At 43.4% G+C, this 25,642-nt stretch overlaps 2 long non-coding RNA genes across 2 annotated transcripts; both read right to left on the bottom strand.

The window, feature by feature from the left end:
- Positions 1-2,000: 2,000 nt before the first annotated feature.
- On the bottom strand, positions 2,001-17,168 carry LOC142485830 (uncharacterized). Its single transcript, XR_012798704.1, has 8 exons — positions 17,052-17,168; positions 15,936-16,031; positions 14,383-14,494; positions 10,637-10,756; positions 9,553-9,650; positions 7,876-7,986; positions 4,454-4,563; positions 2,001-3,082 (listed from the first exon to the last, which is right to left on the bottom strand). It is a non-coding gene; the product is annotated as an uncharacterized LOC142485830 (long non-coding RNA).
- Positions 17,169-18,282: 1,114 nt separating this feature from the next.
- On the bottom strand, positions 18,283-24,906 carry LOC142485826 (uncharacterized). The gene is made up of 5 exons (XR_012798700.1): positions 24,802-24,906; positions 23,460-23,570; positions 20,942-21,061; positions 19,826-19,921; positions 18,283-18,381 (listed from the first exon to the last, which is right to left on the bottom strand). It is a non-coding gene; the product is annotated as an uncharacterized LOC142485826 (long non-coding RNA).
- Positions 24,907-25,642: the final 736 nt, after the last annotated feature.

Below are 25,642 nucleotides of genomic sequence, written 5' to 3'. Positions count from 1 at the left end.
GTGACCAGCAGGTGGCGTCCGAGAGGGAGAGCGGCGGTTTCCCATTGAAAGTCAATGGGCTCATTGACTTCAATGGAGATGCCTCGAGGTAACCTAGTTGGCTGCCGTCCAGACCGCAAAGCGGATACAATGTCCTTCAAAAGAGCTAAAATCACTGGGTCAAGTTCAACGTCAATTAGCGGGGAAATAAACTGTTTTAGGGCACCTAGGGATAAAATTCTTTTTGCCCCTAGTTCCTAAGCGTCCCCCCACTCGACCACCACCGGGTCCCCGAATCCTGGACCCCCGATAAGGGTCGAACCAGATAGAGCGGGTCGCGCCATAGGCTTTGCCGGCGGCGGCAGAAACGGCTCAGAAAAATGACTAAGTGAGAAATGCTGAATTTTAGGAATCCATATCTCCGGTTCCGGAGGGTTCAGCGGATCAGGGTTTGGGGTATCTGTAGCCACTGCTCCGGCATCGCTGCAGAACCATCCTTGACCCGCTTGGACCAACCCGACGGAGTATGGACCCCCTTGAAGTTCGGGACTTTTCCCATAAACTTCAATGGCAGAAAACCCCCATTGACTTCAATGGCGGCGATTTACCATTGAAAGTCTATGGCGGAGCTGCCCGTTGTTTTCAATGGGGATTTAGTGAAAAGCTGAGATTTCTTTTTCAATGGAGATTTTTGTATTAAAATGATTTAATGTGCATTGGTGTAACTTCGGTTTCTTAGGTCGTAGCAAGTCGCTTTTTGGACCATATGGTGTCCCAGTTCTGGCAATGCGAACTGGGAAGTTTGGACCTGCTAAACCTAACGGAACCGGATATTTTAATACGTTTATGTTTTATGCTTAATAGTGTATCTTAAGGTATGGACAAAGACCCAGAAGAGATTCTTTTGGGCCATAAGGTAGCAGATGGCCCTGGGGACGCCGCTATGTCTAGGATTTAAGTGCTGTTCAAAGAGTTTTATCACCCTCACTGTTTATCCGAAGCCCAAACCAGGGCAGGTCTTAAGTGTTCCAGTTAACACCTTTCAACAAAGGTTTTCCTGCCAGAACTCCAAATGGTAGACTGTCTGGCATTCCTGACGTAAATGTGGGGCTTCAGAAATGAGACCCCCAGAGTTCTACTGCGCATGTGCCAACTAGCAGGGGGGCATGGGTCAGAATGCTTTCCCACGTTAGTGAGTGGCTGGAGGTAATTGTAAACCAATCCCCTGTGCTTAAGGTTAAGAATAGAAGGAGAATGGTTTATAAACTGCTGTCCACCCATATATCCTTTGTCTTCGTTTGCTGATATGGTTACCTGATATCACCTGAATGATTTCCTCACTGCTGAAAGAAATGCTACATCATACTTCTCATTCCCCAACCCTTAAGTAAGTGTACTTCTTGTTCGTTACTGTATTATCTGTTGTGTTCACCTATATTCTAAGGAATAAATACAATTTATTATATCTTAAGCCTCGTTCAGTTCAAACCCAATTATTTTTGTGTAATATTAATAAGCCTGTGGAAGCTATCGTCACAAGGAGGTATTATAGTGTGTATTGTGGGGAGAATTAGTGTGTGTGTTGTTTGGGAGTGATATTCGGGAGGATTGTGTGTGCAGAAGGAAGAATGAGTGAGGGGGGAGTAAGGGAGCAGGATTGAATGAGAGGGGGTCATTGAGTGATAGCGGGGAGGGGAGGGAAGAGTGAGGAGAGTGGGTGTAGGAGGGAGCAGTGCAAGAGACCGTCGGGGGCAGAATACATGGTGAGAAGGGAGGCTGCCTAGAAGCATAAAAATCTACTTCACCACTGTTCTGTACTCTCTTCAATACTCTGTGTTACAGATCTCTCTGGCAAGAAATGGGGTCCAATGGCAAAGACTGCTCTAAATAAGATAGTATAAATGAACACAGAGAGAAATTCCAAAGAGTAACCCAAGAAAATACAAGTGAAATCTAATCGTAAGGTAATTAGTCCCATTAAGTGAAATACATAAAGGAATAGTCCATAAAAAAGCACAAAGGAAAAAAATAGGAGTACTTTATTGTGATGTTACATTTCAGAGAATATAAAATTATAGGAAAACAATTCCACTTTGTTCAGAAAACCAGAAAGTCTTGGTCCCAGGTGGACTGAATTTTTATTGCAAATAAGTTCCTTAATACACAAGTAAAGAATATAGTTACTTATTCTATTCTCTACTGTAAGACGTGCCACATTGCCCAATATTTGGGTACAGTGCCCAGATTGTGATCATGCACTACAGAGGTGAGATTCCCCCAACTCCAATTTGCTACACACTCCAAGAGAGATTATTGTGATCAGAGGTGGAATGAGAGGGGTGAGAAGGGTCGCTGCCCAGGGAGTAGCCTGACAGGGGGTACAGAAATCTCTTTTGGTGCATATATTGCAGAGCTGCATTGATTGACTTGTCAATCAGCTCTGCTGCCTATCCCATTGACATCATGATCCGGCACTGTGATCAGCTGCAGCGCTGACCCAGGTGTGTTAGTGCAGCACTTTACAGGGAGGGAACAGAGGTTGTGGATGACAGATGCTGGGGATAGGCCATGAGTACGGGCCAGAGTAAGGTGGAGACTTTCTGTACTCTGCATACAGGACACTGCATGCATGACAGTGTCTGTGTGTGTGTGTGTGTGTGTGTATTCCAAGTGTCAGTGTGCATAAGTAAGTGTGCTCTGTAAGTATGCCTGTGTGGCAGGTATAGGGGGGTGGTTCAGCTGGAGGAACTTATCCAGGCACAAAAGCACATAGATGCCCCAGATTATACCACCCCAAATGCTGATAATATCCTGCTGCACTTTACAGAAGATGATGCAGATGTCAGTGGGTGGTGGGTTCATTAAATCCATCCATCATATCATAGCCACACTGTGCATATGATGTACTGAATCAATCACAGGAAGACATCTCCATGGTAGGGGTAGAAGTTAACAGAATATGTCCAGCACTGTGGTGTGTAGCCCATAAATAATAATTGTGCACATTACAGAACATACTTGCAACTGCAAGATCATTTTGCTGCTTGTAGTGTTTGCTCTTGTCCTGTGCAGTGTTGTCGTAGATCCGTCTCTTCAGTGTTCACTGCAATAAAAGTAAGACATTGCATTAATATTACAGAAGTTTGGGAGCTGAAATCCCACTATGCTGCAGACATTTTCCCTTTGCATAAGATTCTTGTGATTATATCTCAATGATGATCAATAACAACTACATCATAACACAGCCGCTCAATACAAAATATGTATTTGCTATCAATGGTCATGGAGGCCAAACGTCACACAATGTACAGATATACTGCTGCGGCCGAGTTTATTCGAGCATTTGCCCGTTCTTGGCCGCAGCAGTAACCTGGCGCGCGCCGGAGGGTGCCGGGCGCACGCCGAAGCAGCGGAGGAGCGCCCTCCGATCGGGGCTTTCTCCCTTCCGCTGCCGGGTCCGTCGGGTCCCCCGGAACCCCCTGCCGCTGTCCCCCACATCGCGGGACACCAGTGCTCCCTCGGGGAGCCCTGGACGCGCGTGCAGGGGGCGCAGGCACCCGATGACGCGTGACCGTGCATCGGTGATGCGCGGCACGCTGAGGGAGTGCGGCTAGCACGCCGGGGCATCCCCCGGCTTGCGGTGCTAGCCGTGCTTCAATAAAACGTGTCGGTAGTGTAGCAAGGATTATTTCTTCCTCTGGTGCATTATGATGGGATGTGTTGTAAGATTCTGCATTATTAGCATCACTGAATCTTTTGGAAACTGAGTAATATTCTATGTTTTAATGCAATATTATGGATGATCAGCCGGTAAAATAAAGCTTACTGTATCTGTAGCCATGCTCTACCCATGATGTGCTGAATCAATGACTGCAGAGTGATTCAGAGTGGTAAACATGACTGGAACTCATCTCTGAATAGAGGACAGAACAGCAGTGCAGAGTAGGAGGTGAATGTATCTCAAATGGAAGACTTAGTAGCTGTGTGGGGAGTAGACAGTACAGACTGATCAAATAAATAGTTAAAGGAGTATCTTCAACATTACTTGGCTTTGTTATCAACATTGAAGTTTCTCTTGTTTTTTCTGTTCTTTAAATCACTACTACTGATGCCATGTGTAACCTGTACTGAGAGATATACTCTACTGGCCTAGATGAAACCATATGATGCAAACAGGATTCATCCCACTCCAGATTCATATGATTGCACCACTTCAACCTTTAATAAAACACATAGAACTACAGCAGTGCGCTACTGCACATGTTCTTGTTATGAATGGTAGTAGATGTGGTCCTTGGGTCAATACTTCATACAGCAGCCACACTCTACTCATGATGTATTGAATCAACAAAAACCTGCATGGTACAGATCACAGGAAGGGTAGAGTAGAGGGGAATATGTCCAATGCGAAACCCTTAGCAGCTGGATTGTGTGGAGTCAACAAAACGACAAATACTAAATGAGAAATATACACATTGCTTATCTGTCTCTGTGTAGTAATTTTCCTCCTATTCAACTGTCTTTCAAAATTTCTCTTCTGACAGAAAAGAAACACATGGCTTCAATATTCACTGTTCTTCCCTCCTGAAATAAAAGTTAAGCATTGCATGGTTATGATCATACATACAATGAACCTTGCGCCAAACCATGTGATCCAAAGTAAATCCACCTCCCTCCCATAGCTGTGTTCCTTCTAGAGCTTCTACCACACAAGTCATTAATGTTCGTGACACTGTACTGCAGTCACAGTCTGCACACAAAGTACTGAATCAATTACATCACACTGAAAAGGCAGTCTACATGATGCAATAGTTAACCATAATAACTCTGTCATGCAAATGACAGGAAAACCTATATGTATATCATTAGGGGAGAGGGGAAAAATAATTAAAAAATAAGTGCGAAAAATAAAAACAGATTATAGGAAAGTAAATCCTTGCCCTGGGAACTTTACAATCTAATAGAAATGTTAGAAGACTTAAAGAGAGGCAGCAGTTGGGGGAAGAAGTGCAGTAGATGACAATGCTTGTCCTTAATGGTGGGTACAATTAGTAGAAAGCACATCTTGGGAACAATAGTTGTTAGCAGTGACTGTGGGTGTGGGACAGTAGCCACGAGTCAAAGTTTTTTAAATGCTTGATTTAAGTCGTGAATTTTAAGATTGGTCTTACATGTGGGTGGAAGAGGTTATGTTGGCATATACTGAGTGTGAGGAAGTTTCACATGTACGGTGCAGTGATGGAAAATGGTTTCAGGCAAGTGAGAGAACAGTAGAGGTGAAAGAAGTTTACAGGAGACAGTTATGGTTATAGTGCAAGAGACAAGCAAGGGCATAACGAGAGATCAAAGATGATATGCAAGAAGGAGCAGATTAATGGAGAGCCTTAACAAAAAGGTAAGGAGGAGAACTTTGTAGGTGATACAAAAACTTGATGGGATGCCAGGACAGGGATTTAAGGAGATGAGCAGAGACTGTTGTGGGAGAAAGTGAGATAATTCAAGCAGCAGAGTTTTGCATAGGAGAAAGTTGTGAAGCATGGAGGCCTGTTAGTAGTATGTTAAAATAACCTATAGGATAACAGTATACATTGGAGTTTTAGCAGTAGGTTGAGAGGGGAAAGGGAAGATCTTGGCAATATTACAGAGAAAGAGGCAACACATTTTACCCATAGCCGTGCATGTGAATGGAGATGGAATTGAAGAGCCAAATGTTACTCCTATGCAACATGTTTGATGACAAGATAGATGGTAGTACTGTTTACTGTGATGGAGAAAGGGGATAATATGAGCCCAGTGTTAGACATTAAGTTTAAGGCAGTGGAGTGCCATCCATGAGCATATAGCCAGGAGACAACCCAAGAGTAGGGACTGGATTGCAGGAGTGAGAACAGGGGTGGATAGATTTGTGTGTGTATCATCCGCATAGAGATTATATCTAAGGCCAAAAGCATTGATGAAGTCACCAAATGATAGTATGTAGAGAGAAAGAGAGATCTCAGAACAGAGCCCTGATGTATACCCACAGACAGATCAATAGAAGACGAAGACATGTTAGCAACAGAGATGGAGAATGTGTGACAGGAAAGTTATGATGAAAACCAGGATAGAACTTTGTTACTGATACCAAGAGAGAGTTTAGAATATGAAGGAGGAGAGTGATTGAGAGCATCAAACGCAGCCGATAGATCAAGTAGGATTAGTAGGGAAAAACCTTGGGAATTAGCTTTAAGCACAGTCTGTAGAACGTGCTGTACGAAAGGCAGGTTGTAAAGGATCCAGGAGGGCATGTGATTTAAGAATGTTGACACTAGCAATTAGAAGGCAAACAGCATGAGGGATACAGAGCGGTAGTTAGTAAGGCACATAGGGTGTAGTTTGTTTCTGACAAAAGGGTGACCGCTACAGGCTTAAAGTAAGAGGGCAAAAATCCAGAGAATAGGGAGAAATTGAAGATGTGGGTGAGAGTGGGGACTAAGAGATGCAGTAAGGTGTGAGGGGATACGATCTAGAGGGCTTGTGGTAGAGGGAGAATAGAAGATGATTAGCTTCCAGCTCTGTAAGAGAAGAAAAGGAGTCAAGTGCAGAAGGAGATTTGGGAAGAAGGAGAGAAGGGGGAAGGGACAGAAGGAATCTCCTTTTGGGTGGCATCCACCTTGCCTCTGAAGTAGTCAAATGCTTGAGGAGAAGTGAAGGAAGGATGGCAAGTGGGAGGAGAAGGTCAGTGGAGGGAGTCAAATACAGAGAAAAAAAACAGCGTAAATTAAATTTGAGTGTTGATGAGTGTGGAAAAAAGTAGTGTATTTAGCCCTAGAGAGCAGCTTTATACAGGACAGGAGACATTTTTACTGTAGAAAAATCAAACAAAGTGTGAGATTTCCTCCGTAGGTATTAAGAACAGCGAGTGGAAGTGTGATGAGTGTGTTTGGGAATTTAGCCAAAGGTGTGGGTTAGAGGGATGAGTGTGTCAGAGCCTATAGGGGGCATATAGATAGGAGGATAGCATTGTAAGAGTTAATAAGATTGTTAGTTTAAGCAGAAAGAAAGAGAGAGAAGAGAGAAGAGAGGTTAGAGTAGATGTCAGAGGAGAGTTTAATTAAGCAGAGGCAAATCAGTGGGACAGGTAAGATGCGGTGAGGGGAATGACTGATTGTGACTGATGAGAGCAGAAGAGGTTATGTACAACTAGAGCCTTGTTAGTAAGAGTGGACATTCCAGAGGGCACAGGAGAAGGGAAGAGAAAAGTAAGGAAAGGAATGTGGATTACATTAGATAGGTTAACACTCTTAGTAGGGAGGCCTGATGTGTATATGAGCCGGTCCAAGATTATAAGAGATATCCCCCAACATCAGCGAGCATAGAAGGAGACACAGAGATAGGTGTAGAGAGAGACAGAGATAGGGATATGTAGAGAGAGAAGGGCGTCAAGAGAATGAGACAGATAGGCGTAGAGAGAGGAGACATAGAGAGAGGGGGCTTTGAGAGGGGGGCGTAGAGAATGAGGGAAGGTGGAAGAGAATAGGATGTGCAGGAGTGCATTTCATTGAGCAGTGCAGAAATAGCTGCAATAGAGGTCTGTACAAATGGTGCTTTGTGTAGACACATGCAAAGGTAGGGGAAGGAAAGTGTATAGAACATGTGGATAAAAGCAGGAGTGTGGAAGTTAGAGAAATTAGAAAAGTTTTACAGAGGAGTGAGGAAACAGTAAACAGAAAGAACAAGAGAGAGGTTACATTGGGATGACGTGCTGTGGTAGAGAGAAATGCTAGGAGAGAGCCTCCAGATATTAGAGGACATGAATTGAGAGAGCAAATGTATAAATCAAAACCGGAGGGGGAGGTATAGCACGAAAGCTTGCACAGCAGTTGATGAAGATTATAGTCTTAAAGTTGCGTGTACCTGTCAGGGCACTCAAGAAGGTCAATGCTCACAAGTGCAGAGTTCATGAAGAAATGCTGAATCCAGTTCCCCTCCAATTTAATTTTAATATAACTTTTTCATTCTTCATTACTGCAAAAAGCAAACAAAACAAAACCACATTGCATTACTATTTTCAAAATGGATTGAATGACATATTCAACAGTAACTGTGTGATGCCAATATTGCCTTCTCACTCGTAGGCCAGTACGGTCAGGTACCCAGTACTGATAAAACAATAAGTGCCCGTACTAAGTACCAATATGAATTATAAGGAAATGTAAAATCTCCAGGTCTCTCTCCATCTCTGCAACAGATATATGGATAAGCCCATATTAAGGCATCACGTGACCGGAGCCGTCACTGACTGGGTATACGCAAAGATGCAGGGAGATGCAAAGAAAGGGAGGGAGAGAGACAGGGAGAAGATGGGAAACGGAGGGAGGCACGGATGGCAGGCCTCTCTCTTTCACTGGTGCATGCAAGGAGCTGGTCCCAACATCCACAAAGTGTGTGTGTATTATTGGTTGTGTTTTATGGCGGTAGGAGGATAGTGTGTATATTGTGTGTGTGTGGGAGTATTATATTGTGTGTAGGGTATTATAGTGTGTATATTATGTTGAGGTGCAGAGGAGAGTGTTAGATTGGGTATCTTGTGTTAGGGGGTATTGTGTATATTGTGTTTAAGACTATAATATTATTGGGGAGATTATTATTGAGGAGGTATTAAAGTGTGTATTGTGGGGAGTATTAGTGTATGTATTATTTGTGGGTGACAGATGCTGTGGGTAGGCCAAGAGTACGGGCCAGACTAAGGTGGAGACTTTCTGTACTCTGCATACAGGACTCTACATGCACTGCAGAGGTGAAATTCCCCCAACTCCAATTTGCTACACTCTCCAAGAGAGAATATTGTGATCAGAGGTGGAAGATGAGCAGGGTCACTGCCCAGGGAGTAGCCTGTCAGGGGGCATGGAAATCTCTTTTGGTGCGTATGTTGCCACGTGGCATTGATTGACCGGTCAATTAGCACTGCTTCCTATCACAGTGACATGATCCGGTGCTGTGATCGGTTGCAGCGCTGACCAAGGTGTGTTAGTGCAGCAATTTACAGGGAGGGAACAGAGGTTGTGGGTGACAGATGCTGGGGGTAGGCCAAGAGTACGGGCCAGAGCAAGGTGGAGATATTCTGTACTCTGCATGCCCATCCTGCATGCCCAGGACTCTGCATGCATGCCAGTGGCTGTGGGGTGTGTGTGTGTAGGTATGCCAAGTGTCAGTGTGCATAAGTAAGTGTGCTGTGTGTGTAAGTAAGTTTGCCTGTGTGGCAGGAGGTGTAGGGGGGTGGGGGGCGGGGGGCGGTTCAGCTGGAGGACTTTACCCAGCACAAAAGCACATAGATGCCTCTGATTATATCACCCCAAATGCTGATAATATCCTGTTGTAGATGCACTTTACAGAAGATGATACAGATGTCATCAGTGTTTGGTGGGTTCATTAAATCAATCCATCATATAATAGCCACACTATGCATATGATGTACTGAATCAGTAACACCAATCACAGGAAGACATCTCCATGGTAGGGGTAGTGTTGAAGTTAACAAAATATGTCCAGCACTGTGGTGTGGAGCCCATACATAATAATTGTGCACATTACCAGAACAACATATTGTCAACTGCATGATCATTTTGCTGCTTGTAGTGTATACTCTTGTCCTGTGCAGTGTTGTAGTAGATCCGTCTCTTCGGTGTTCACTGCAATAAAAGTAAGACATTGCATTAATATTACAGAAGTTTGGGGGCTGAAATCCCACTATGCTAATGACAGTTTCCCTTTGCATAAGATTCTTGTGATTATATCTCAATGATGATCAATAACAACTACATCATAACACAGCTGCTCTATACAGAATATGTATTTGCCATCAATGGTCATGGAGGCAATATGTCACACAATGTACATATATAGCAAGGATTATTTCTTCCTCTGGTGTATTATGATGGGAGGGTGAGATTCTGCATTATCAGCATCAGTAAATCTGTAGGAAACTGAGTGATATTCTATTTTTTAATGCAATATTAGGGTAAAATAAAGCTTGCTGTATCTATAGCCATGCTCTACCCATGATGTGCTGAATCAATGACTGCAGAGCGATTTAGAGTGGTAAACATGACTTGAACTCATCTCTGAATAGAGGGTAGCACAGTAGTGCAGAGTAGAAGGTGAATGTATCTCAAATGGAAACCCTTAGCAGCTGTGTGGGGAGTAGACAGTACAGACTGACCAAGTAAATAGTAAAAAGTAGTAACTTCAACATTACTTGGTTTTGTTCTCCACTCCTGTTTTTCTGTTCTTTAAATCACTAATACTGATGCCATATGTAACCTGTACTGAGAGTTATATACTCTACTGGCCTAGATCAAATTAAATGATGCAAACAGGATCCCTCCCACTCAAGATTCATATGATTGCACCACCTCAACCTTTCATAGCAATAACATAGAACTGCAGCAGTGCGCTACTGCACATGTTCTTGTTATGAATGGTAGTAGATGTGGTCCTTGGGTCAGTACTTCATACTGTAGCCACACTCTATTCATGATGTATTGAATCAACAAAAATCTGCATGGTACAGATCACAGGAAGGGGTGGAGTAGAGGTGAATATGTCCAATGCGAAACCCTTAGCAGCCGGATTTTTTGGAGTCAATAAAACGACAAATACTAAATGAGAAATATACACATTGCTTATCTGTCTCTGTGTAGTCATTTTCCTCCTCTTCAACTGTCCTTCAATTTTCTATTTTGCAAGAAAATGAACACATGGCTTCAATATTCACTTCTGTTCTGCAGTCTTTCCTCTTGAAATAAAAAAGTTAAGCATTGCATTATTATTATTATAATTATTATTGACGATACATACAATGAACCTTGCTCCAAACCATGTGATACAAAGCAAATCCACCTCCCTCCCACAGCTGTGCTCCTTCTAGAGCTTCTACCACACAAGTTATTCATGTCAGTGAAACTGTACTGCAGTCCCGGTCTGCACACAATCTACTGAATCAATGACATCACACTGTGTCACACAATGTCATGCTAACGACAGGAAACAATCTTTGTATATATCTTTGTATATATAATAATAATAATAATAATAATAATAAAAAAAATAAGACAGGACAGACACTCCTACATTGCAATCAATAGAAAATAACTGGGACAGGCACTTCAAGGATGCATACGGTCCCGGATAAACTGTAGCTACCTATACACGTGTGCCTTGTCTCTAGACTCTGCATATATCTCTATTTATATACCACCCATTGTGTACTCAGCGCTTTACAAGAGAGACCAAAAAGTACAGGAAATTATTATACAATAAGTTCAACAAACAAAAACAGACAATAGGAAAGTAAATCCCTGTCCTGGGTAGTTTACAATCTAAGAGAAATGTAAGGAGACTTACAGAGAGACAACAGGTGGGGGAACAAGTGCAGTAGATGACAATGCTTGTCCTTAATGGTGGGTACTTGTAGTATAAAGCACTTCTTGGGAACAATAGTTAGTGACTGAATGAGTGACAGTAGCAACGAGTAAAAGCTATTGAAATGCTTCATTTAAGTTGTGAATTTTAAGGTTGATCTTAAATGTGGGTGGAAGAGGGTATGTTGGCATATACTGAGTGTGTGTGAGTTTCACAGGTAAATTGATGGGAAAGGGTTTCAGGCAAGAGAGCGAGTGCGCAGTAGAGGTGTAAGAAGTATAATGGAGACAGCTATTAGTAGAGCTTAGGAGACGAGGAAGGGCATAACGAGACCAAAGATGATATGTAGGAAGGAGCAGATGAATAGAGAATAGTGTTGGACTGGGTCCTCAACTATAAAAAAATGGGTAACGGGTACCCGGCCAAAATGAAAGGTTCTACCCGGTCGGGTACACGGTTTGGCACTTACCTTCCGGGTGGCGGTGACATCTAGGATCAGCAGCAGTCCTGTGACGGTGGCAGCATCTGTGGTGTCTTCAGCCGGCGGGGGAGCTGCAGGCTCACAGACACAGCTTACCTGCTTCGGTGCTGTGGAAGTGATTCCTGCAGCTCCCCCCGCCAGGTGAAGACACCTCTGATGCTGCCAACATCAGAGGACTGCTGCTGCTGATCCTAGATGTCTTAGGAAAGGTAAGTATAAAAGATTATTTCCAGCTGCCCTGACATTACCCGACGCCGGGTATTACCCGGCCAAGTCCACTTCTCAGTGGCCGGTTTCGAGTAATGTCCGGGTAGCTGGAAATGTGTCGGGTAACGCCGGGTACTCGGTACACCACTAATAGAGAACCTTAACAAAAAGGTAAGGAGGAGAACTTTGTAGGTGATCTGAAACTTGATGGGAAGCAAGGAGAGGGATTTAAGGAGGAGGAGGAGATGAGCAGATACTGTTGTGGGAGAAAGGGAAATTATTCAAGCAGCAGAGTTTTGGATAGATTGCAAATGAGAAAGTTGTGAAGCAGGGAGCCCTGTTAGCAGTATGTTAACCCATACGATAAGGGCATGCATTGGCGTTTTAGCAGTAGATTGACAGAGAAAAGGGCAAATCTTGGAAATATTACAGAGAAAGAATCGACAAACTTTAGCCAGTGTCGTGAATGAAGATGGAAAGGGAAGAGTCAAATGTTACTCCTAGGCAATGTGCTTTCATGACAGGATGATGGTAGTACTGTTTACTGCGATGGAGAAAGGTGATATTAGGCCAGATTTAGGGGGAAATATGAGGAGCTCAGTTTTAGACATTAGGTTTAAGGCAGAAGAGTGTCATCCATGGAGGATATAGCCAGGAGGCGACCCGAAACTAGGAACTAAATTGCAGGAGTGACGGTAGGGTGGATAGGTGTGTGTATCATCTGCATAGAGATGATATCAAGGGCCAAAATAGTTGATAAGGTCAACTAGTGATAGTATGTAGTGAGAGAGGTCCCAGAACAGAGTCCTGAGGTATACCAACAGACAAAACAACAGGAGACAAAGACACGTTAGCAACAGAGATGGAGAATGTGTGATGGAGAAGTATGATGAAAACCAGGATATAAGTTTGCTGCGGATACGAAGAAAGAGTTTAGAATATGAATGAGAAGAGTGATTGACAGTATCAAAAGCAGAAGAGAGATCAAGCAGGATTAGTAAGTAAAATGGACCTTAGGAATTTTCTTTATGTACATAATTGGTTACATTGGGAAAGGCAGATTGTGAAGGGCCCAGAGGAGCATGTGATTTAAGAATGTTGATCAAACGGGAGATCACAAGACGTTCTAGCAATTAGGAGGCAAATGGTAGGACGGATACAGGGCGATAGTTAGAAATTCACACAAGGTCAAGGTTATTTTTGAGAATAGGGGTGACCACTGCATGCTTAAAAGGAAGAGTTGAAAGAGCCAAAGGATATGGAGGAATTGAAGATGTGGGTGAGAGTGAGAATATAGGATTGAGAGGGCATGTGGTAGAGGGAGAAGAGAAGATCAGGTTCCAGCTTTGTGACAGGAGAAAAGGAGTCAAGAGTGCAATGAGATCTAGATAGAAAAAGAGAGAGGGGGAAGGGAGAGAACGAATCTACTTGTGGATGGCATCCACCTTGCCTCAAGTGAGCAAAGGCTTGAGGAGAAATAAAGGATGGATGTTAAGTGGGAGGAGAAAGTCAGTGGTGGGACTCAAATACATAGAAGACAGTGTGAATGAAATTGGAGTGTTGATGAGTGAGGAAAAAGTAGTGTTTGACCTTAAAAAAAGGAGCAGAGTTTTACAGAACAGGACAAAGGTTTAGTGTAGAAAATCAGACTGTGAGATTTCCTCCATAGGTGTTAAGAGCAGCAGTGTGATGTGATGAAGTGTGATGAGAGCGTGCTTGTGAATTAAACCAATGCATGGGTTAGGCTGCGTCTATAGTAAGCACGCAACAGATGGCAAAGTTAGCGCATGCCTGTCGCTCCAGCAATCCCTGCACTGAGGTCCGAGGCGACGGGGAGGCCCTGCATCGCTCGCACGCACTGTGGACAACCAAGCGTGTGCCCATGATAATCACGGCCTTAGAGGGATGAGTGTGTCAGAGCCTAGAAGGGGCATATAGATGATGGAGGAGGAGGGAGGAGGAGATGATAGCATTGTAAGAGTTAACAAGATAGCTAGTTTAAGAAGAAAGTGAGGAGAGGTTAGAGATAAGGGTAGATGTCAGAGGAGAGAGTTCAATTAAGCTGAGGTATCGAGTAGGACAGGGGTGAGGGGAATGAGAAGTGGTGGATGATGAGAGCAGAAGAGGTCATGTACAAATAGACCATGTTAGTCGTAGAGCAGACATTCCAGAGGGCACGTGAGAAGGGAAGAGTAAAGTGAGACAAGGAATGTGGATTACATTAGATGGGTTAATACGCTTAGCAGGGAGGTGGAGAGAGAGGCAAGAGGCAGAGGGTGGTGTAGGGGTAGAGGAAGAGATGTTGCATGTACCTTGTCAGAACATTAAAGAACGTCAATTCACACTGGTGCAGAGTTGATGATGAAATGCTGAATCCAGTTCACGTCCAATTCAATTTTAACAGAACTTTTTCATTCTTCATTACTGCAAAAAAAAATTAAAAAACAATGCATTACTATTTTCAAAATGGATTGAATTCCCCCACCAATGACTATGTGTTACCAATATATCCCTCTCAGTCCCACTGCAGCACATACTGTACCAGTGTGAAAGTAAGAAGGTACACAGTACCGGTAAAACAATACGTGCCGGTACTATGCACCATATGAATTATAAGGGGATGTAAATCTCCCAGTCTCTCTCCATATCCGCAACAGAGCGGGCTCCGGTCAGTGGCATGGATGCCCATATATGGGTATGCTCATATTTGGGCATCCCATGTCACTGACCGGAGCCGGCTCTGAGTATAGGGATATATGCGGAGACGCACAGGTGCAAGGAAATGGGAGGAGGCACGGTGAGAAACAGGGAGAGACCACAGGAAGATAGAGGGCAACAACTTCCACAAGGTACTTGTATGGGTATAATTGTTTGTATTTTGTGCAGAGGGGGTAATTTCAGATAAAATACAATTCTCCACCCTCTACGAAACAATTCCACTTTGTTCAGTAAGCCAGAAAGTCTTGGTCCCATGTGGACTGAATTTAATGCAAATAAGGTCCTTAATACACAAGTAAAGAATAAAGTTACTTATTCTCTACTGTAAGAAGTGCCACATTGCCCACTATTTGGGTCCTGTGCCCAGATTGTGACCATGCATGGCAGAGGTGAGATTCCCCCAACTCCAATTTGCTACACTCTCCAAGAGAGATAATTGTGATCAGAGGTGGAACTAGGGGAGGGTGTGAGCAGGGTCACTGCCCAGGGAGTAACCTGACTGGGGGCACGGAAATCTCATTTAGTGCATATGTTGCGGCACTGCATTGATTGACCGGTCAATCTGCACTGCTGCCTGTCACAGTGACATCCTGATCGGGCACTGTGATCAGCTATAGCACTGACCCAGGTGAGATAGTTCAGCACTTTACAAGGAGGGAACAGATGTTGTGGGTGACAGATGCTGGAGGTAGGCCAAGACTGTTGGCCAGAGTAACGTGGAGATTTACTGCACTCTGCATGCCCATCCTCTCCCTGACATCAGGGGAAGGAAGTGGCCCTGGGGTGTGTGTAGGTATGCCAGATGTCAGTGTATGCATAAGTAAGTATGCCTGTGTAGTGGGAGGTGTAGGGGCGTTAAGCTGGAGGACTTAAAACAGGCACAAAAGCACATAGATACCTCTGATTATACCGCACCAAATGCTGATAATATCATGCTGTAGCTGCACTTTACAGAAGATGATGCAGATGTCATCATTGGTTGGTGGGTTCATTAAATCAATCCATCATATCATAACCACACTGTGCATATGATGTACTGAATCAGTAACACCAGGAAGACATCTCCATGTTAGGAGTAGAGTTGAAGTTAACAGAATATGTCCAGCACTGTGGTGTGTAGCCCATAAATAATAATTGTGCACATTACCAGAACAACATACTGTCAACTGCAAGATCATTTTGCTGCTTGTAGCGTATGCTCATCCTGTACAGTGTTGTAGTAGATCCGTCTCTTCAGTGTTCACTGCAACAAAAGTAAGACATTGCATTAATATTACAGACGTTTGGGGGCTGAAATCTCACTTCGCTGCGGACAATTTCCCTTTGCATAAGATTCTTGTGATTATGTCAATGATGATCAATAACTGCATCATAACACAGCCGCTCTATACAGAAGATGTACTTGCTCTCATTGGTCATTGAGGTAATACGTCACACAATGTACAGATATAGCAAGGATTATTTCTCCCACTTGTGCATTATGGCATTATGATGGGAAATGTTGTGAGATTCTGCATTATCAGCATCACTGAATCTTTTGGAAATTAAGTGATATTCTATGTTTTAATGCAATATTATGGGTGATCAGCCGGTAAAATAATAATAGCTTGCTGTATCTGTAGCCATGCTCTACCCATGATGTGCTGAACCAATGACTGCAGAGAGATTCAGAGTGCTAAACATGACTGGAACGCATCTCTGAATAATGGGCAGCAAAGCAGTGCAGAATAGGAGGTGAAAGTATTTAAAATGGAAGATCCTTAGCAGCTGTGTGGAGAGTAGACAGTACAGACTGACCAAGTAAATGGTAAAAGGAGTAACTTCAACATTACTTGGCTTTGTTCTCCACATTGAAGCTTTCCTCCTCTTTAAATCACTAATACTGATGCCATGTGTAACCTGTACTGAGAGTTATATAATCTACTGGCCTAGATGAAACCATATGATGCAAACAGGATCCATCCCACTCCAGATTCATAGAATTGAACCACCTCAACCTTTCATAACAATCACATAGAACTGCAGCTGTGCGCTACTGCACATGTTCTTGTTATGAATGGTAGTAGATGTGGTCCTTGGGTCTTTACTTCATACTGTAGCCACACTCTACTCATGATGTATTGAATCAACGAAAACTTGCATGGTTCAGATCACAGGAAGGGGTAGAGTAGAGATGAAAATATTCAATGTGAAACCCGTAGCAGCCGGATTGTGTGGAGTCAATAAAACGACAAATACTAAATGGTAAATGAGAAATATACACATTGCTTATCTGTCGCTGTGTAGTAATTTTCCTTCTCTTCAACTGTCCTTCAAATTTTCTCTTTTGCAAGAAAAGGAACACATGGCTTCAATATTCACTTCTGTTCTGCAGTCATCCCTCCTGAAATAAAAGTTAAGCATTGCATTGTTATTATGATAATACATACAATAAACCTTGCTCCAAACCATTTGATGCAAAGCAAATCCACCTCCCACCCACAGCTGTGCTCCTTCTAGAGCATGCATGTCAAACTCCAGTCCTCGAGGGTCCCAAACAGGCCAGGTTTTCAGTAGGGATATCCTGAAAACCTGGCCTGTTTGCGGCCCTCGAGGACTGGAGTTTGACATCCTTGTTCTTGAGCTTCTACCACGCAAGTCATCCATGTGAGTGACACTGTACTGCAGTCCTGGTCTGCACACAATCTACTGAATCAATGACATCACACTGTAAAGGCAATCTACAAGATGTATTAGTTGTCCACACTTCCGAAATGTTACTTTTATGTCCAAATCACTTATTCCCATGACCTGATATTTGTATTTGTTATTTATAGGATTGTCACAAAGAGTTGATGAGGTCACCAAATGATAGTATGTAGAGAGAAAGAGAGATCTCAGAACAGAGCCCTGATGTATACCCACAGACAGATCAATAGAAGACGAAGACATGTTAGCAACAGAGATGGAGAATGTGTGACAGGAAAGTTATGATGAAAACCAGGATAGAACTGTGTTACGGATACCAAGAGAGAGTTTAGAATATGAAGGAGGAGAGTGATTGAGAGCATCAAACGCAGCAGATAGATCAAGTAGGATTAGTAGGGAAAAGTGACCTTGGGAATTTGCTTTAAGCACAGTCTGTAGAACGAGCTGTACGAAAGGCAGGTTGTAAAGGATCCAGGAGGGAATGTGATTTAAGAATGTTGACATTCTAGCAATTAGGAGACAAACAGCAGGAGGGATACAGGGCGGTAGTTAGTAAGGCACATAGGGTGTAGGTTGTTTCTGAGAAAAGGGTGACCACTACAGGCTTAAAGTAAGAGGGTAAAGAGCCAGAGAATAGGGAGGAATTGAAGATGTGGGTGAGAGTGGGGACTAAGAGATGCAGTAAGGTGTGAGGGGATACGATCTAGAGGGCATGGGTTAATACGCTTAGCAGGGAGGTGGAGAGAGAGAGGCAAGAGGCAGAGAGTGGTGCAGGGGTTGAGGAAGAGATGTTGCATGTACCTTATCAGAACATTAAAGAACATCAATTCACACTGGTGCAGAGTTGATGATGAATCCAGTTCACCTCCAATTCAATTTTAACAGAAATGTTTCATTCTTCATTACTGAAAAAAAAGAAAAGTAAAAAACATTTCATTACTATTTTCAAAATGGATTGAATTCCCCCAACAATGACTATGTGTTACCAATATATCCCTCTCAGTCCCACTGCAGCATATACTGTACCAGTGTGAAAGTAGGAAGGTACACAGTACCGGTAAAACAATACGTGCCGGTACTATGCACCATATGAATTATAAGGGGATGTAAATCTCCCAGTCTCTCTCCATATCCGCAACAGAGCGGGCTCCGGTCAGTGGCATGGATGCCCATATATGGGTATGCTCATATTTGGGCATCCCATGTCACTGACCGGAGCCGGCTCTGAGTATAGGGATATATGCGGAGACGCAGAGGTGCAAGGAAATGGGAGGAGGCACGGTGAGAAACAGGGAGAGACCACAGGAAGATAGAGGGCAACAACTTCCACAAGGTACTTGTATGGGTATAATTGTTTGTATTTTGTGCAGAGGGGGTAATTTCAGATAAAATACAATTCTCCACCCTCTACGAAACAATTCCACTTTGTTCAGTAAGCCAGAAAGTCTTGGTCCCATGTGGACTGAATTTAATGCAAATAAGGTCCTTAATACACAAGTAAAGAATAAAGTTACTTATTCTCTACTGTAAGAAGTGCCACATTGCCCACTATTTGGGTCCTGTGCCCAGATTGTGACCATGCATGGCAGAGGTGAGATTCCCCCAACTCCAATTTGCTACACTCTCCAAGAGAGATAATTGTGATCAGAGGTGGAACTAGGGGAGGGTGTGAGCAGGGTCACTGCCCAGGGAGTAACCTGACTGGGGGCACGGAAATCTCATTTAGTGCATATGTTGCGGCACTGCATTGATTGACCGGTCAATCTGCACTGCTGCCTGTCACAGTGACATCCTGATCGGGCACTGTGATCAGCTATAGCACTGACCCAGGTGAGATAGTTCAGCACTTTACAAGGAGGGAACAGATGTTGTGGGTGACAGATGCTGGAGGTAGGCCAAGACTGTTGGCCAGAGTAACGTGGAGACTTACTGCACTCTGCATGCCCATCCTCTCCCTGACATCAGGGGAAGGAAGTGGCCCTGGGGTGTGTGTAGGTATGCCAGATGTCAGTGTATGCATAAGTAAGTATGCCTGTGTAGTGGGAGGTGTAGGGGCGTTAAGCTGGAGGACTTAAAACAGGCACAAAAGCACATAGATACCTCTGATTATACCGCACCAAATGCTGATAATATCATGCTGTAGCTGCACTTTACAGAAGATGATGCAGATGTCATCATTGGTTGGTGGGTTCATTAAATCAATCCATCATATCATAACCACACTGTGCATATGATGTACTGAATCAGTAACACCAGGAAGACATCTCCATGTTAGGAGTAGAGTTGAAGTTAACAGAATATGTCCAGCACTGTGGTGTGTAGCCCATAAATAATAATTGTGCACATTACCAGAACAACATACTGTCAACTGCAAGATCATTTTGCTGCTTGTAGCGTATGCTCATCCTGTACAGTGTTGTAGTAGATCCGTCTCTTCAGTGTTCACTGCAACAAAAGTAAGACATTGCATTAATATTACAGACGTTTGGGGGCTGAAATCTCACTTCGCTGCGGACAATTTCCCTTTGCATAAGATTCTTGTGATTATGTCAATGATGATCAATAACTGCATCATAACACAGCCGCTCTATACAGAAGATGTACTTGCTCTCATTGGTCATTGAGGTAATACGTCACACAATGTACAGATATAGCAAGGATTATTTCTCCCACTTGTGCATTATGGCATTATGATGGGAAATGTTGTGAGATTCTGCATTATCAGCATCACTGAATCTTTTGGAAATTAAGTGATATTCTATGTTTTAATGCAATATTATGGGTGATCAGCCGGTAAAATAATAATAGCTTGCTGTATCTGTAGCCATGCTCTACCCATGATGTGCTGAACCAATGACTGCAGAGAGATTCAGAGTGCTAAACATGACTGGAACGCATCTCTGAATAATGGGCAGCAAAGCAGTGCAGAATAGGAGGTGAAAGTATTTAAAATGGAAGATCCTTAGCAGCTGTGTGGAGAGTAGACAGTACAGACTGACCAAGTAAATGGTAAAAGGAGTAACTTCAACATTACTTGGCTTTGTTCTCCACATTGAAGCTTTCCTCCTCTTTAAATCACTAATACTGATGCCATGTGTAACCTGTACTGAGAGTTATATAATCTACTGGCCTAGATGAAACCATATGATGCAAACAGGATCCATCCCACTCCAGATTCATAGAATTGAACCACCTCAACCTTTCATAACAATCACATAGAACTGCAGCTGTGCGCTACTGCACATGTTCTTGTTATGAATGGTAGTAGATGTGGTCCTTGGGTCTTTACTTCATACTGTAGCCACCCTCTACTCATGATGTATTGAATCAACGAAAACCTGCATGGTTCAGATCACAGGAAGGGGTAGAGTAGAGATGAAAATATTCAATGTGAAACCCGTAGCAGCCGGATTGTGTGGAGTCAATAAAACGACAAATACTAAATGGTAAATGAGAAATATACACATTGCTTATCTGTCTCTGTGTAGTAATTTTCCTTCTCTTCAACTGTCCTTCAAATTTTCTCTTTTGCAAGAAAAGGAACACATGGCTTCAATATTCACTTCTGTTCTGCAGTCATCCCTCCTGAAATAAAAGTTAAGCATTGCATTGTTATTATGATAATACATACAATAAACCTTGCTCCAAACCATTTGATGCAAAGCAAATCCACCTCCCACCCACAGCTGTGCTCCTTCTAGAGCATGCATGTCAAACTCCAGTCCTCGAGGGTCCCAAACAGGCCAGGTTTTCAGTAGGGATATCCTGAAAACCTGGCCTGTTTGCGGCCCTCGAGGACTGGAGTTTGACATCCTTGTTCTTGAGCTTCTACCACGCAAGTCATCCATGTGAGTGACACTGTACTGCAGTCCTGGTCTGCACACAATCTACTGAATCAATGACATCACACTGTAAAGGCAATCTACAAGATGTATTAGTTGTCCACACTTCCGAAATGTTACTTTTATGTCCAAATCACTTATTCCCATGACCTGATATTTGTATTTGTTATTTATAGGATTGTCACAAAGAGTTGATGAGGTCACCAAATGATAGTATGTAGAGAGAAAGAGAGATCTCAGAACAGAGCCCTGATGTATACCCACAGACAGATCAATAGAAGACGAAGACATGTTAGCAACAGAGATGGAGAATGTGTGACAGGAAAGTTATGATGAAAACCAGGATAGAACTGTGTTACGGATACCAAGAGAGAGTTTAGAATATGAAGGAGGAGAGTGATTGAGAGCATCAAACGCAGCAGATAGATCAAGTAGGATTAGTAGGGAAAAGTGACCTTGGGAATTTGCTTTAAGCACAGTCTGTAGAACGAGCTGTACGAAAGGCAGGTTGTAAAGGATCCAGGAGGGAATGTGATTTAAGAATGTTGACATTCTAGCAATTAGGAGACAAACAGCAGGAGGGATACAGGGCGGTAGTTAGTAAGGCACATAGGGTGTAGGTTGTTTCTGAGAAAAGGGTGACCACTACAGGCTTAAAGTAAGAGGGTAAAGAGCCAGAGAATAGGGAGGAATTGAAGATGTGGGTGAGAGTGGGGACTAAGAGATGCAGTAAGGTGTGAGGGGATACGATCTAGAGGGCATGTGGTAGAGGGAGAAGAGAAGATGATTTGCTTCCAGCTCTGTAAGAGAAGAAAAAGAGTCAAATGCAGAAGGAGAATTAGGTAGAAGGAGAGAAGGGGGAAGGGACAGAAGGAATCTCCTTGTGGGTGGCATCCACCTTGCCTCTGAAGTAGTCAAATGCTTGAGGAGAAGTGAAGGAAGGATGGCAAGTGTGAGGAGAAGGTTAGTGGAGGGAGTCAAATACAGGGAAAAAAAGACAGCGTAAATTAAATTTGAGTGTTGATGAATGTGAAAAAAAAGTAGTGTGGTTTGGCCCCAGAGAGCAGCTTTATACAGGACTGGAGACATTTTTACTGTAGAAAAATCAAATATCAATTGTGTGATTTCCTTCATAGGCATTAAGAACAGCGAGTGGAAGTGTGATGAACATGTTTGGGAATTTAGCCAAGGGTGTGGGCTAGAGGGACAAGTGTGTCAGAGCCTAGAGGGGGCATATAGATAGGAGGATAGCATTGTAAGAGTTAATAAGATTGTTAGTTTAAGCGGAAAGAGAGAGAGAGCAGAGAGGTTAGAGTAGATATCAGAGGAGAGTTTAATTAAGCAGAGGCAAATCAGTGGGACAGGTAAGATGGGGTGAGGGGAATGACTGATTGTGAATGATGAGAGCAGAAGAGGTCATGTACAACTAGAGCCTTGTTAGTCAGAGAACGGACATTCCAGATGGCATAGGAGAAGGGAAGAGAAAAGTAAGGAAAGGAATGTGGATTACATTAGATAGGTTAACACTCTTAGCAGGGAGGCAGAGGCAGGGAGGCCCGATGTGTATATGAGCAGGTTCAAGATTATAAGAGATATCCCACACATCAGCAAACATAGAAGGAGACACAGAGATAGGTGTAGAGAGAGACAGAGATAGCTCTATGTAGAGAGAGAGGGACGTAGAGAGAATGAGACAGATAGGCGCAGAGAGAGGGGGCGCAGAGAGAGGAGGCGCCAAAAGAGGGGGCGCAGAGAGAGGGGGCACAGAGAATAGGATATTAAAGAGTGCTTTTCATTGAGCAGTGCAGAAATAGCTGCAATAGAGGTCTGTACAAATGGTGCAGTGTGTAGACACATGCAAAGGTAGGGGAAGGAAAGAGGAGAACATGTGGATAAAAGCAGGAGTGTGGAAGTTAGAGAAATTAGAAAAGTTTAACAGAGGAGTGAGGAAACAGCCAGCAGAAAGAACAAGAGAGAGGTTACATTGGGATGACGTTCTGTGGTAAAGAGAAAATGCTAGGAGAGAGCTTTCAAATATTAGAGGACATGAATTGAGGGAGCAAATGTATAAATCAAAACCTGAGGGGGAGGTATAGCACGAAAGCTTGCACAGCAGATTATAGTCTTAATGTTGCGTGTACCTGTCAGGGTATTCAAGAAGTTAAATTCTCACAAGTGCAGAGTTCATGATGAAATGCTGAATCTAGTCCCCCTCCAATTTAATTTTAATATAACTTTTCCATTCTTCATTACTGCAAAAAGCAAACAAAACAAAACCACATTGCATTACTATTTTCAAAATGGATTGAATGGCATATTCAACAGTGACTGTGTGATGCCAATATTCCCCACTCACTCGTAGTGAAGCACATATTGTACTAGTGTTGAAAGTAGGCCGGTAGAGTCAGGTACGCAGTACTGATAAAACAATAAGTGCCCGTCGTAAGTACCAGCTCCGCAACAGTGCGGGCATCACATTAGTGACGTGGATGAACATATATGGATAAGCCCATATTAAGGCATCACGTGACCAGAGCCGTCACTGACTGGGTATACGTAAAGACGCAGGGAGATGCAAGGAAAGGGAGGGAGAGAGACAGGGAGAAGATGTGAAACGGAGGAAGGCACGGATGGAGGGAGTTCTTCCGAGCTTCTGCGGGCCTCTCTCTTTCACTGGTGCATGCCGGGAGCTGGTCCCAACATCCACAAAGTGTGTGTGTATTATTGGTTGTATTTTATGGGGGTAGGAGGGTAGTGTGTATATTGTGTGTGTGGGAGTATTATATTGTGTGTAGAGGTGCAGAGGAGAGTACTAGATTGTGTATCTTGTGTAAGGGTGTTGTGTATATTGTGTTTGGAGCTATAATATTATTGGGGAGATTAGTATTGAGGAGGTATTATAGTGTGTATTGTGGGGAGTATTAGTGTGTGTATTGTTTGTGGGTGACAGATGCTGGGGGTATGCAGCAATCCCTGCACTGAGGTCCGAGGCGGCTCTGCATCGCTCGCACGCACTGTGGATGACCAAGCATGTGCCCATGATAATCATGGCCTTAGAGGGATGAGTGTGTCAGAGCCTAGAAGGGGCATATATATGATGGAGGAGGGAGGAGGAGGAGGGAGGAGGAGGAGATGATAGCATTGTAAAAGTTAACAAGATAGTTAGTTTAAGCAGAAAGTGAGGAGAGGTTAGAGATAAGGGTAGATGTCAGAGGAGAGAGTTCAATTAAGCTGAGGTATCGAGTAGGACAGGGGTGAGGGGAATGAGAGGTGGTGGATGATGAGAGCAGAAGAGGTCATGTACAAATAGACCTTGTTAGTCAGAGAGCAGTCATTCCAGAGGGCACGTGAGAAGTGAAGAGTAAAGTGAGACATGGAATGTGGATTACATTAGATGGGTTAATACGCTTAGCAGGGAGGTGGAGAGAGAGAGGCAAGAGGCAGAGAGTGGTGCAGGGGTTGAGGAAGAGATGTTGCATGTACCTTATCAGAACATTAAAGAACATCAATTCACACTGGTGCAGAGTTGATGATGAATCCAGTTCACCTCCAATTCAATTTTAACAGAAATGTTTCATTCTTCATTACTGAAAAAAAAGAAAAGTAAAAAACATTTCATTACTATTTTCAAAATGGATTGAATTCCCCCAACAATGACTATGTGTTACCAATATATCCCTCTCAGTCCCACTGCAGCATATACTGTACCAGTGTGAAAGTAGGAAGGTACACAGTACCGGTAAAACAATACGTGCCGGTACTATGCACCATATGAATTATAAGGGGATGTAAATCTCCCAGTCTCTCTCCATATCCGCAACAGAGCGGGCTCCGGTCAGTGGCATGGATGCCCATATATGGGTATGCTCATATTTGGGCATCCCATGTCACTGACCGGAGCCGGCTCTGAGTATAGGGATATATGCGGAGACGCAGAGGTGCAAGGAAATGGGAGGAGGCACGGTGAGAAACAGGGAGAGACCACAGGAAGATAGAGGGCAACAACTTCCACAAGGTACTTGTATGGGTATAATTGTTTGTATTTTGTGCAGAGGGGGTAATTTCAGATAAAATACAATTCTCCACCCTCTACGAAACAATTCCACTTTGTTCAGTAAGCCAGAAAGTCTTGGTCCCATGTGGACTGAATTTAATGCAAATAAGGTCCTTAATACACAAGTAAAGAATAAAGTTACTTATTCTCTACTGTAAGAAGTGCCACATTGCCCACTATTTGGGTCCTGTGCCCAGATTGTGACCATGCATGGCAGAGGTGAGATTCCCCCAACTCCAATTTGCTACACTCTCCAAGAGAGATAATTGT

This window comes from Ascaphus truei, unplaced genomic scaffold, assembly GCF_040206685.1.
Source record: "Ascaphus truei isolate aAscTru1 unplaced genomic scaffold, aAscTru1.hap1 HAP1_SCAFFOLD_638, whole genome shotgun sequence".
NCBI classification, from domain to species: domain Eukaryota; kingdom Metazoa; phylum Chordata; class Amphibia; order Anura; family Ascaphidae; genus Ascaphus; species Ascaphus truei.
The sequence above is the reverse complement of the archived record's forward strand: the minus strand, read 5'-3'. Positions and strand labels throughout refer to the sequence as shown.